This window comes from Acipenser ruthenus, chromosome 48 (genome assembly GCF_902713425.1).
Source record: "Acipenser ruthenus chromosome 48, fAciRut3.2 maternal haplotype, whole genome shotgun sequence".
NCBI lineage: Eukaryota > Metazoa > Chordata > Actinopteri > Acipenseriformes > Acipenseridae > Acipenser > Acipenser ruthenus.
In genome coordinates, this window is record NC_081236.1 from 7,098,110 (window position 1) to 7,111,627 (window position 13,518).

A 13,518-nucleotide genomic window follows, 5' to 3' on the forward strand; every position below is an offset into this window, starting at 1 on the left:
TTGGAGGGTTTCAAACATGAACTGTCTGATATAATAGCAAAAAAGCTGTCAGATGTTGTGGTTCAGATTTTCCATGACAAATTCTCCAGCCATCTTTTTAACATTGCCAAAGTACAAGCTAATCAACACCTCAGTAACTATTTGAGGATCGGTTTTAAAACAGAAAGAACTAAAGAAAAGCTAAAAGCTGGACAAAATAACAGCTACATAGCCAACAATCCTGTGGATATAAAATCAAATAAAAATCTCCACACAGATAAGCTGCAACGCGTGCAATCTTATGCCCAGAAAATTAAGGAGATTGATACTCCAGGGACAATACTTGATCTCAGGATATTAGCCGAAGCAACTAGGACAAAGGTTGTCATTTTCACTGAGGACAACCAGGGAAAACTGAATAAAATGCAGGTTGTGGACCCCAATACCAATACTGCTTCTCAAACTGTTGAATTAGTCTATAAACCAAAAAGCGATCAATACCCTGATGGCCATTATGACCTCTGCCTCAGTGGAAAAGTAGTCAGGTTGGAAAATGAAGACAAAAGTTGTATGTTTCATGCTTTGGCCCGTGGGCTGCAATTGACATCTTCTGATGAACATGTCTCTTCTTCAGTGGAAAAGCTCAGAATGTTGGAAGCTGAAACACTCTTGAACAAGTCATCCCAATGGGCATCTTTTATTAAACGTAAACAGTGGACAGATGGGATCAGAGGGGGCGACTGGTTCATGGCAGAGGGAGCTGCTCCAATACGACGGCAAGAAACAAAAAATGAACTTAAAAAGCATCTGGGAATAGTAAACAAATACAAAAAGAACAGGATATTTATGTACAAATCAGGGATAGGGCATTTCATCAATGCAGACCATCAACCACCAGTGAACAGCATCCTCAGTGCCTACAACATGAACCAGAACAGTAAGCTTGCTATAGCAATGCTTGAAGTTGCAACTCAATCAAGTCCATTGAATGTCAGTTTAATTCCATCAGTACACAAGTATCATGGCATGAATCTTCCCACTTCTTTGTGTTGCATCGCAGGTTTCCCAGTACCATTTCAAAGAAATTTCGGGAAGAGTTAGCAAAGAGCATAAGTACTAATAATGTACGAGATGCCTTCAAGCTGACCTTCATTGGAGCAATACCCGATTATATACTGAAGCCTTCTACAAAGAAGAATAACAATAAGACATCCAATAGAGCACAACTCAGATTAAATGCACAAAGATTGGCAGTGTTCCACAACACCATTCTACAGTCTCATATTAATATTTTAAATAAATGGTATAAAAAACTTTCACCAAAGAATGTAATGAATCAAAATGATTACAATGCCATTCACACCTGGATTAATGCAAAGGGTTATTTAGACCAGAACGATCTGTTTCACAAGATGGTTGTAGGTTTCCTGCCTTGAGCTGGAATTTACAAAAATAGAAGGTAAGTTTTTCTTGTCACCCTACTTCAACCTCTTGTTTAATAAACGTGTTAGTGTGCAATACATTGGATACACAAAGCATTTTTTTACATCACAATGACTCACAAAAGGTCGGTGTTTATCTGATGGATAATGGAACAATAATGTTGTTACAATGGCCAACAAGACAAAATATGTCAGAATAACAATAAGTCATTACAAAAATACTTTACACATTTTGTAGGTAAATCACTCCACAGTTTTCTAATCTTTACTAGGCCAAACAGCTTTTAATGTCCAAACAGCTGTAAAACATGCAGTGACCCATTGAAAGAGCATTTTAGAAGCCAAAGAATACATCTCCCATCTTTTTCCAAATAAATATTAAATATGCAATATTGTGAGATGCAGAATATTAAATGAAACAAACAAAAAAAATGACCAGGATTCTTTGGGTAACAGTAAGTTATAAAATATAATGCGTGTTTTAAATGTTTGTACATTAACTTCAATGTAGGGTGGAAGGAGCTTTTCACACCAGCACATGTAGTTGGAATAAAGTTTTCTTTATTGAAGAAGATTAGTTTATAGAAATCACACAGCAGTCCTGTCCTGTACAGTTACACTTGTAATTTGTACTTCAACAAGTTAAGCAATTTTTTGTAAACTGTATTTTCTATTGTGATTCTTGTAAGTTGCCTTGAATAAAGGCACCAGCTAAATGAATGAATAATAATAATAATAATAATAATAATAATAATAATAATAATAATAATAATAATAATAATAATAATTGTTTGGTGAACACATTTCAAGTATTTTCAGATACACACCTGTTTTTTTTTTTGTTTGTGTTTTTAAGCGAGATGACCAGCTTTGGAGAAGAACGATTGTAATCACAAAAGATGGATTCAGCTGCTTCAAAAGAAAAGAAGAAAAATTGTTTGAAACATTGCAGCACGATGCCGTCTGCTATCTAATAGCAAAGCTACAGAATTTTAAAAAAATGCTTTGCTTTAAATTACATATGAAAATAATTCCCTTTGTTTCTTGATAGTTTGTTTTATTGATTACTAGTGTGTGTGTCAGTAATACACACTCCATGCAACTTGCAGTACAGCGTGAAATTCTGACTTACTTACTGAAATCTGTAGAATAATCAGAAAATGATCTGATACGGAAATATCATTAACTGAATAGTTTGTATTTAAGCAATAATACACAACAGGGTGTGTGTTATCATAAGAGATTGCCACGCCTTCAAGCCCCTCGATAACACATCCTGGAGAGAATCATTGCTGTTATTGATTTATGAATGCGATGATGGTGTTAAATGAGAAAAAAAGCACTGAGGTTTCTTATTATTTGTGCAACATTACACTAAGAGAAGTACTGCTGCAAAGTGAAATTGTTAACTTTAAAATTTGATTGAGAACTGTTCAAAAGTTACTTCAAAAAAAGGTATTTAACAGCTTGTTTGTAACCCACTTTACTATAAGGATTGTTGTAATTCTGAAGTGACTGTTTTTGTATTGGATGTGTTGATTTTAGACAGCGATGAGGCTGCTTTAGAGAAATCAGTAATGTTATCATGAGGACATCTCAGGCAATCAGAGTCTAGGATTGTTCCTAATTATTTCTATGATTAGACAATATGCTTTACATTAATATTTCTTTCAGAGTCATTTTTTTTATATATTAATAAGTCTCTGTTATTAGTCAAAATATATTCAAAAGATTTTTTGGGGGTAACAAATGTTAGCTTGTGTAGTTCAGGGGGCGTGGAGCGGGGGTTCTAATCTTCTAATCTTCTAATTTTCTAATTCTGTCAATTAGTGTTAATTAGTATATTTTTCTATTTAAGCCCTGATCATCTGCACCTTTTCTGTCGAGTGTTTCGTTTTTGAATCTCGACCGGTAGTTTTACGCATTACTTTAAAAAAAACAAACAAAAAAAAACAAAAAAACAATATATATATATATATATATATATATATATATATAATAATAACTCCTACGAAGATTATCGTTCAAACAACTAAATACCTGCAAGATTACCTGCTGACTATGGAAAAGCCTTCAGCCTACGCCTTTCCTTCCACCTCAGACGAGTTCCTGCCTCCGACTCCTCCACCGGTCCGTCTCTGTCAGACCTCCCGTTCCTCCTCCCGGCTCTCGACTGCACCAGCCCCGTCAGTCAACCTGGCTTCCACCCGGCCTTCAGCTAGGCAAGAGCGCGGCTCAAAGCGCGGTTCTGCCAGCCAGCCCCCGCCACAGCTTCATTATAAAGATTGGACGACACCTAAGCTACTGAAAATCCTTTTTGAGAAGTCCATTCCCTTCCCCGTGGGCGGAGATTGCATGTCCTTATTTCTTACTTATTGTGAAGCTTTGTCAGCAGAGTTGATTTTTCCTCCCCATCTGCAAGCTTCGGCCGTCAGGCCCTCCACCTCTGCTGCTCTCTCAGCTTCTGTTCCTGCTGCGCATACGCAAGACCCTGCTCATGCAGCTCAGCTCCCCCTGCCGGCGCAGTCAGCGCATCCACAGCATCTGCTGCCACAGTCACTCACTTCACCCATCCCCTCCACCAGCAGCGCCCCTCAGGTCACATTTAATCAGCTACAAACTCTGCTTCAGCCCATTATAGACTCTCAGCTAGCCCTCAGCGCCCGTCTTGACAAACTGGAGAATCCCTCTCCGGTTCTACCTGCCTTCAGTTCCACTCCTGCTCATACTTCAGGTACGTCCTCTTTAGTACCCCCTGTTGCTTTTCCAGAGTTCAACCTCTCCTCAGCCACTGCAGCAGGTTCTTCTTCTCCCCATGCTATTACCAGCCATTCTATTTCTCCAAAAATTAGGAAGCAAATTATCGAAGGCAAGGACGTTAATCTCGTTTCCATTCTCATCGCCTCTTCTGAGTTTTTGGATCACAGAGTGGTCGACTGTGAAGACGTTTCAATCACTCTAAAGTCCCGCGACCCACGTCTTCAAAAAGGTCTTTCAGTGGGGGAATTTGTTCTCGCTTTCTCCATCTATCGTGACATTCTCTGTTCTGTTTATCCACACAGATTACAGGAGCTAAATCAGTATCTCTTCCTGGTTGTTGAATTGTCTGTGCGCTATGGGGGCACCCTGTTCTATCAATACCACCGCGCTTTCTCAGCCAAAGCCGCTGCCACCCTTTCAGCTGACAACCGTATCGTGGACTGGTCCCATTCCGACCCAGATCTTTTCACCCGCATCTTCAGTGGAATTCGTGCCAACGCCTGCAGTGCATGCGCCTCCACAGCGCACTCCTCTCACTTATGCCCTAAAGTTGCAGCTAGTCCACTTCAACCCATTCCTCGTCCCTTGCCTTCTCTTCCCAGTTCAAGACCACTTGCCCTTGCTTCCATCCATGCTTCAGCTCCACCCACCAGATCTCAAGCCCAAGATATTTATGGCCGTCCCATCAAGTTTTCAGGCGGCAAGCAAATATGTAATCATTTTAATTTTTCCACCTGCTTCAACCGTCTCTGCAAGAACCTCCACGTCTGCAGCTTCTGTAATGACGCCCACTCCCAGTCCATATGTCCTCTTACAGCTAAGTGACAATCAAAACTACTTCATGTTTTCACTCCCATCAATGTTTTGGCTTTCGATAAGGCGCTTCAAAATCATCCTGACAAGCCGTTCGTCTCCTATCTAATTAATGGACTTACATATGGCTTCTTCACTGGCATTTCTCACATCCCTTCGGAGTCTCACATCTGTCAAAACCTCCGTTCTGCCATAGCAGAGCCAAAAGTCGTCAGTTCCCTCATCCAAGCCGAAGTTGATAAAGGCTTCATGGTTGGTCCCTTTGCAGCACCGCCCTTCACTACCTTTCGCATTAATCCCATAGGCATCGCTACCTGCAAGTATTCTGGCAAGAAACGCCTTATCATTGACTTATCTGCTCCTCGGGGTGGTTACACACCCTCATTTCAAGTGAGGAGTTCGCTCTTCACTACATAAAGCTCTCAGATGCCATTCATTTCATCAAAATTGCAGGTCACGGAGCCTGGCTGGCCAAGGCCGATATCTCTGACGCATTCAAGGTCATGCCTATTCATCCTTCCCTCCGTCACCTTTTTGGAGTCTGCTGGGCAGACAAGTTCTATTTCTCCACCCAGCTCACCTTCGGTTGCTGCAGTAGCCCAAAAATATTTGATTCCTTATCAGAAGCCCTCTGCTGGATTTTGCTCAACACCTATCATGTTCCCTTTCTCCTCCATCTAATGGACGACTTCCTACTTATTTCCCCCCCTTCAGATCCTCCAGCCCAAGCAATTAATCAGCTCAAGGCCCTCTTCTCCTTAGTTGGTGTCCCCCTTTCTCAAGAGAAAACCATCGGCCCCATCAACTCTCTGGAATTCCTCGGCATTACTTTAGATACTGTGAAATTCGAAGCCAGCCTGCCCCCTGCCAAACTCCAACGTATTCTCTCACTCATCAACAGTTTTCAGATCTCCTCTTTCATTAAGAAGCGAGACCTCCTGTCTCTCCTTGGTCATTTTAATTTTGCCATTTGCATCATTCCTCAGGGCAGAACATTTATCTCACATCTTCTAGCCCTCTCATCAACTGCGAAGAATATGAATTCACACGTCAAAATCTCAGCCGAAGCCCGAAAAGATATAAAAATGTGGATTTCTCTCCTTACTAACTGGAACGGTCTCTCCTTATTTTATGATAACTTTATTTCAGCCCCTCACGATCTTGCCCTCTTCACAGACGCCTCATCCATCGGATTCCTCTCATCTGAATGGTTCTCCAGCACTTGGCCCCCTGAAATTCAGCTTTTTCCCCCTCAAGAGAAATCCACTGCTCTCCTAGAATTATATCCAATCGTAGCAGCCGCTGTCCTCTGGGGTCACCAATGGTCAAGGAAATCAATCCTTTTCTTCAGTGATAACAAACCCACAGTGCACATCATCAACAAAGGACGTTCTTCATCCCCTCTCATTATGCGCTTCCTCCGTCGTCTCATATGGTCTTCTGTATCTCTCAACTTCCTAATACAAGCCCGCCATCTTCCTGGTACCCATAATAATGCTTCTGATGCTCTCTCTCGCCTGCAGATATCCAAGTTCCGTCAGCTGGTCCCGTCTGCTTCCCCAAACCCCCTTCAGATCCCACAGTTTCATCAGCTGCTTTTAGACTAAACCCTGCCCTTCGCAACCTCCTTCAATCTGCTCAAAACTACATGTCTACAGCCCTCGCCCCTTCTTCAAGAGCTTTTTATTCTACAGCCTGGTCAGCATTCCTAACCTTCTGCGCTCATAATCATATTCACCCATTCCCTTCAATCAAGACTGGATTCTGGCCTTCATTGTCCATGCCAAGGAATCTCTCCATCTCTCCCCAGCATCCATTAAATCTTACATTTCAGGAATCCAATATCACTACCGCATCATGTCCGTGCCTTTTCCCACCATTCTCTCCATACCAGTAGTTCGTCTGACTCTCAGTGGAATCTGCAAAAGTTCCCCCCCTGCTGCACTTTCCCGCTTGCCCATATCAACAGACATTCTCCATCCACTCATCTGTACTCTTCAGAAAGGTTGCTTCTCCCCCTACAAAGATCTCCTCATGGAGACCATCTGCCTAACAGCCTTCTTCGGTTTCCTCAGAGTCTCAGAATTCACAGTTCCTTCAGCTGCTAGTTTCCCCGCAGCGGGTGTTCGCTTATATGACCTCTCTCGTATTTCCAATTCCTACTTCATAATCCGGCTGCGTACCTCAAAGACAGATCAACTCCGGCACGGTCAGTTCATTCAGCTCTCAAGGATTGAATCTTCTATCTGCCCTTTCTCTGCAATGTCAAGATATCTCTCCATCAGGAAACCCTCTTCCCCCCTGGACCCTCTATTCATCGATTCTTCTCACTCCATTATCACTCATCACTGGTTCTCAGCCCACCTCTCCACAACAGGCCTCCCTCCTCAGCTTTATACTCCCCACTCATTTCGTATAGGCGCAGCTACCTCCGCCGCAAGGGCCAGCATCAACCACAGCCTGATCAAGACCATGGGGCGCTGGTCCTCCTCTGCAGTAGACTCTTATGTTTGTTCATCCCCCTCCAATATAGTCCTAGCCCATTTTAAAATTGCTAGTATGCCCGGAGTGGGGGCTACCTGACCGCCAGGGCCACCAGAGGTTTTCCCCTAATCGGCATCAAGGGGTTTTTCCCTCTCCACTGAGCGGCAGATATACACATAATCACATCCTACTAATATCCACTAACTTCCCTCTGTTTGTCTCGTTTGTCCTTCTGGTCTTGTGTCTATGTTATGCGTTGGCATTGGCTCTCTTTGTTCGTCTCACGGTGTGGGAGATTTCGTGAGGTGCCGGGGGTCCATCCTTTGAGGGGCAAGTGAGTCTCACTTCCCCGACCTCAGGGTTAGGCATCCGCCTCCCTTACCTTCAGGGGGGTTCTCACCATGTGAGTCAGAGCGGACCCCCGCCATACCCTGTCCTGTCGCAGCTCCTGCGCTTATCTTGCCTCACTCGAGGTTCTGTTCAATTCTGCCTTTCTTTTGGGACGTGGCCCTTGTGCTCGAGTCCTATACTAAACTCTATGCTTTGTCCTTATTTCAGGTCCCAGGCAGGGCGACGTCTCGGCCAATCAGGGGTTTAACGAGCGCCCCTTACAGAAGTCTCAGACGCTGGGTAGCCCTCTCTCTCTCATCTCCTTTCATGTCCTGGTCATCCGGGACCGACTTCCTCTCGAGGGGCGGCTCTCCAGTCATAACCCTCGTATATGTTTTCGGTTGCTGGGTCCTCTGTCCCTGGGATGCGTTGGCATCGCCGCCCTCAGTCAGCGACCACCTTTCTATCCTACTAACTGCTGCTTCTGCTTTTCCTTCACCCCAGCTCACGCCCCGTGAATAAGTTATAAAATATAATGCATGTTTTAAATGTTTGTACATTAACTTCAATGTAGGGTGGAAGGAGCTTTTCACACCAGCACATGTAGTTGGAATAAAGTTTTCTTTATTGAAGAAGATTAGTATATAGAAATCACACAGCAGTCCTGTCCTGTCGTTAGTCAGGGAATAACACACGTGAAATTAGTATCTCCAAGTCATGTTTGTTTTGTTTTTCTTTGTATAACTGGTAAATAAAAACACTTGATTTGAATCCTTATATCACAGTTACTCTGCAATATAGATATACAAGGCCATAGCCAGCTATGAGGCACTCGAGTCCCAGGCCTCAGTCAAAATCATACTTAGGCCTGGACCAAATCAAAACTTTGACCCATCCGCTAATTGCAAATTCCAAAGCCAGCAGTATTAATGGCAGTGGGGGGTTCCCTATGGGGTAGAAGGAATAACCTTCTGACAAAAAAACAAAACAAAAAAAGGTATTTAACAGCTTGTTTGTAACCCACTTTACTATAAGGATTGTTGTGATTCTGAAGTGACTGTTTTTGTATTGGATGTGTTGATTTTAGACAGCGATGAGGCTGCTTTAGAGAAATCAGTAATGTTATCATGAGGACATCTCAGGCAATCAGAGTCTAGGACTAAATAATATAGTCTAGAAGAAATAAATAATAAGAAGAAGATAAAAGCAGAATTGTGTAATCTAATTTTCCTAAAACGCCACCAAAATTAAAGAAGCTGTGTTTGAGGATAAACAATGTGTTGGAGGATAAACAAAACTTTTATTTAATTCACACACAAACCAAATACATTAATTTATATGACCAAAGTATTATAGACTGTAGGTGTAAATCGAATCTATAACAAAAAAACGTTCCTGTCAATCTACCAAAACAAACTGGAAGCTGAATATTTAAAACCGGAACTTTGAGATTTCTGGACTCGAACCAATCCTTCGGGTTTTCAAGGCAAGCTGGTCAGGCATGGATGGAAGCTTAAAAATTGGATGCATTTCAACAGCCGCCCAGTGGCGCAGCGTGCTCAGCCATGTCTGTATCATCGTAATAACTCAGGTTACAAATTCGAACCTCCGTATTATTTTTTTGCACGCTATGTGCTGTTTTAAAACATAAATAAAATTGCTTAATATAACTGGTATGGATGTCAAAGTGCTTGTGATCCCTGGTTTATTTTGCTGTTGACCTTCATGTGAAATGCCATGATTAGTAGATATACAGTTCTTTAGCTTTGCTTTTCAAAAATGTATTTACGTTTTATTTTTTTTTTCATATTTGATCAAAGAAAGCTTAAAACTTTACATTTAAAGTGGAATGCTACTTCTAAGTTATTTAGTTTTGCCGCTGCAACATGGTGAAAACAGCAAAACTCTTGGAGCTGTAGCCTATAGTCTCAGCAGATTCTGTGTTTTTCTAACTTGTAGAGGAACTACCATTCCTCTCAATGAATCTCCACAGAACCTTGCCTTTTAAGTATTAAAATATGCACATGTGCAGAAAGGCTCAAAAGGGCAAATGCTAACTTATTTCCTATGACACCGGCACTGTGCCGCCAAAACCTCGAGAGATGGTTCAGTGGTGAAATAGTGTGACTGCATTTTACCAGCATTTCCCATTTCCACAGACACCACAGTGTTCTATGTAAACATGCCTTAATATGACAATCAGGGCGTTTACATGAGCATGAGAATTCCGATAGTTTTCGGGAATATTATGTTTTCTGAAAAGTAATTCCGAATTCAAAAATCATGTTTTTTTTTTTTTTTGAGAAAATGTATTGCCAAAAATCAGTTTTTGGAAAATAGCAACTAAAAATTTTAGATTCAATTCCACACAGAAAAGTTTTTTTTTTTTAATACCTTAGTTTTCGGAAAATGCTTTGCAATGTAAACGTACTGAATGAGATTCAAATTCAATTCCAAAATTTAATTTGAATTGACCCCCAGCATTGCTTCCTGAGCTCACCTGTAATGCCCTGATTGTGATTCCTCAGGGGGACAGCATTGCTCTACCTTTGCTGTCAAACTGCAGTTTACTTGAAGAGGATTTGAAGAGCAGACAGTATGTAGAGCAGTTGTCCCCAGCCCTGCTCCTGTAGGGCAACATCCCAGTAAGTTTTGCAGCTCGCCCTTAATCACCATTTTTTAGGATTGGAAACAATTGGAAGTTATTGATTAATTAAGTAGCAGTGTGGAGTAGTGGTTAGGGCTCTGGACTCTTGACCGGAGGGTCGTGGGTTCAATCCCCAGTGGGGGACACTGCTGCTGTACCCTTGAGCAAGGTACTTTACCTAGATTGCTCCAGTAAAAACCCAACTGTAAAAATGGGTAATTGTATGTAAAAATAATGTGATATCTTGTAACAATTGTAAGTCGCCCTGGATAAGGGCGTCTACTAAGAAATAAATAATAATAAGTAAAGTCACTTGTTTAATTAAAGGAATGGTCCTTGAAGTTTTTGATCTCTAAATTATTTCATTTAACAAATCGCTACCTGCTTAATTGATCAAAATAAAATTGTCCTGTGTGTTAGAATTTAATGATTTGATGTTTACCTATAAAACCAGCTGGACTATTGCCCTCCAGGACCAGGGTCAGGGAACTCTGATGTAGAGAGTATGGCTGGGTGGTCACTGCGAGAGTTGCAGCAGCAGCAGCAGCGAGACAAGGCTTTTTTAAAAAAAAAAAAAAAACTATTGGATATTTTAAATTGGGGGGAAATGGAGGGAAGAGAATTGAAGATTTCAAAAAACAAAAACAAAATACACATGAACTCTCCGATCTATGTTAAAGCTCCACTCAAAATGCAAAGGAATCAATCGCACAACACCAGAGTAATCTTTGATCAAGTTTATATAAAGTTTGTTAATCAATTTCAAAACAATAGTAGGAAAGAAAGTTTAATTCAAAACAGTACAGATAAATGCATCAATCCTAAAAAATAACTAACTGCTGTACCAATGTTCCAGTTTCAGCATTAATACCGATCACCGTTGCACAATGTTCACAAATCATATTTTATTGTTATTTTATTTGTGGGGCAGCATGGTGGTGCAGTGGTTACCGCTGCTGCCTGCCTCACAGCTCCAGGGCTCTGGGTTCAGTTCCAGGTCCTGGGGGTCTGTTTTTGTCCTGTGTGGAGTTTGCATGTTCTCCCCCAAGAGTTCATATGGATTTTCACCCAAAGTCCAGAAATATATTAGCTAGGTTCATTGGCCTAGTCTCTAAATTGTGTTGGTTGCCTTGTGATGGACTGGCATCCCTTCCACACTGTAAGACTGAGTGTTTAACTTTACAACACACTTTTCAAACACGTCACTGCGTTTATGATTCTAATTGTGTTTAGGAATTAAACACCTTGTGGTGTTTATTTTATAGACTCTTGGCCGTGTATGATTTGCGACACTTTAAACATTCGTACACGTTTATTAAGGGCTCAGGTCTCTCGTCAATGTGGCAAACTGACTTTCTCTCTTGCAACTATAGCTTATATAGTTTTCAGTTTCTTTGTCTTCTAAATATGGTGCTGCTTCCTTGTCTGAGGAGAAAGAAGAATCTTTTGCAACATTTGCACATATTGAACTGCCTATTGCAATATATGGTTGTTTTTTTTTGTATTTTACTTACCTGTGCTGACTGGCCCCTTGCACCTTCCAGGCGTGCTTGAGGCTTCCAGCATACTACTTACTGTGTCTCCAGGTCTGCAGTCCAGTATCCGTGTCGGGCAGTCCTTGCCAGGGAACGAAGAAGGTCGGGTTCCAGTGTCGGTTGCCAGTGGGTCGTGTTGGGGGTCCAGGAACGGCGGCGAAAGAGAGAGGAAGGAGAGAACGCGGGGTTAAAGATAGGCCAAGGGGAAGTAACCAGAATCTCTGGGTGGAGGTTGTATATTACTTACCTGTGTGCTGGCTGCTGACGGCCCCTTTCTTTTACCCGGCTCCTTTCCCAGGTACATCGGAGGTGTCGGTTGATTTGGCAGTGGAAGGCATGGCAAGGCTTGACGGTTCCTGCGGTGGGTGGGGTGCGGCGGGAGAGCTGGCCTGTGGGACCCCCCGGGAGTTCTGGAACTTATTTCTTTTAACTATTTTTTTTCAGGACAGTAACAACCATTAAGTTTTTTTTGTTTTTTTTAGATTTTTACCAACAGGAGAGGACTGCCTAGTGTGGTTTATTTTTAATATTGTTTTTTGGTACTCCCTATTGTGTGCTTTTTACTATTTTGTCTGTTTATCATTGTGTTGATTTTAATGTTTGAAATATCCCTGTTGAGAACAATAAACTTTGTTTTACCTAGAGCTGCTCCATTGTGTGTGTGTGTGGGAACCCGGGGATTAGCGAACCTGGGGAACGGAAAATCAGTATCCATTCGGCCATTAAGGTCCTTGCCTTATTAAAAACAAGGTGCCGTAGTCGTCAGCTACATTGTTAGAACATAAGAACATAAGAACATAAGAAAGTTTACAAACGAGAGGAGGCCATTCAGCCCATCTTGTTCGTTTGGTTGTTAGTAGCTTATTGATCCCAGAATCTCATCAAGCAGCTTCTTGAAGGATCCCAGGGTGTCAGCTTCAACAACATTACTGGGGAGTTGGTTCCAGACCCTCACAATTCTCTGTGTAAAAAAGTGCCTCCTATTTTCTGTTCTGAATGCCCCTTTATCTAATCTCCATTTGTGACCCCTGGTCCTTGTTTCTTTTTTCAGGTCAAAAAAGTCCCCTGGGTCGACATTGTCTACACCTTTTACGATTTTGAATGTTTGAATCAGATCGCCGCGTAGTCTTCTTTGTTCAAGACTGAATAGATTCAATTCTTTTAGCCTGTCTGCATACGACATGCCTTTTAAACCCGGGATAATTCTGTCTGCTCTTCTTTGCACTCTTTCTAGAGCAGCAATATCCTTTTTGTAACGAGGTGACCAGAACTGACCAAAATATTCAAGGTGAGGTCTTACTAATGCATTGTAAAGGTTTAGCATTACTTCCCTTGATTTAAATTCAAGACTTCTCTCAATATATCCGAGCATCTTCTTGGTCTTTTTTATAGCTTCTCCACATTGTCTAGATGAAGACATTTCTGAGTCAACATAAAATCCAAGGTCTTTTTCATAGTTCCCTTCTTCAATTACAGTATCTCCCATATGATATTTATAATGCACATTTTTATTGCCTGCATGCAATAC

General features: G+C 41.6%; 2 long non-coding RNA genes and 1 pseudogene across 2 annotated transcripts; all 3 read left to right on the forward strand.

Moving 5' to 3' along the window:
• The first annotated feature begins 1,033 nt into the window (after positions 1-1,033).
• On the forward strand, positions 1,034-3,083 carry LOC131721253 (uncharacterized). The gene is made up of 2 exons (XR_009319908.1): positions 1,034-1,438; positions 2,278-3,083. It is a non-coding gene; the product is annotated as an uncharacterized LOC131721253 (long non-coding RNA).
• Positions 3,084-3,482: 399 nt separating this feature from the next.
• LOC117972000 (uncharacterized) lies at positions 3,483-8,865 on the forward strand (annotated as a pseudogene).
• A 1,326-nt stretch (positions 8,866-10,191) lies between these two features.
• LOC117969860 (uncharacterized) lies at positions 10,192-12,632 on the forward strand. The gene is made up of 2 exons (XR_004662695.2): positions 10,192-10,453; positions 12,042-12,632. It is a non-coding gene; the product is annotated as an uncharacterized LOC117969860 (long non-coding RNA).
• Positions 12,633-13,518: the final 886 nt, after the last annotated feature.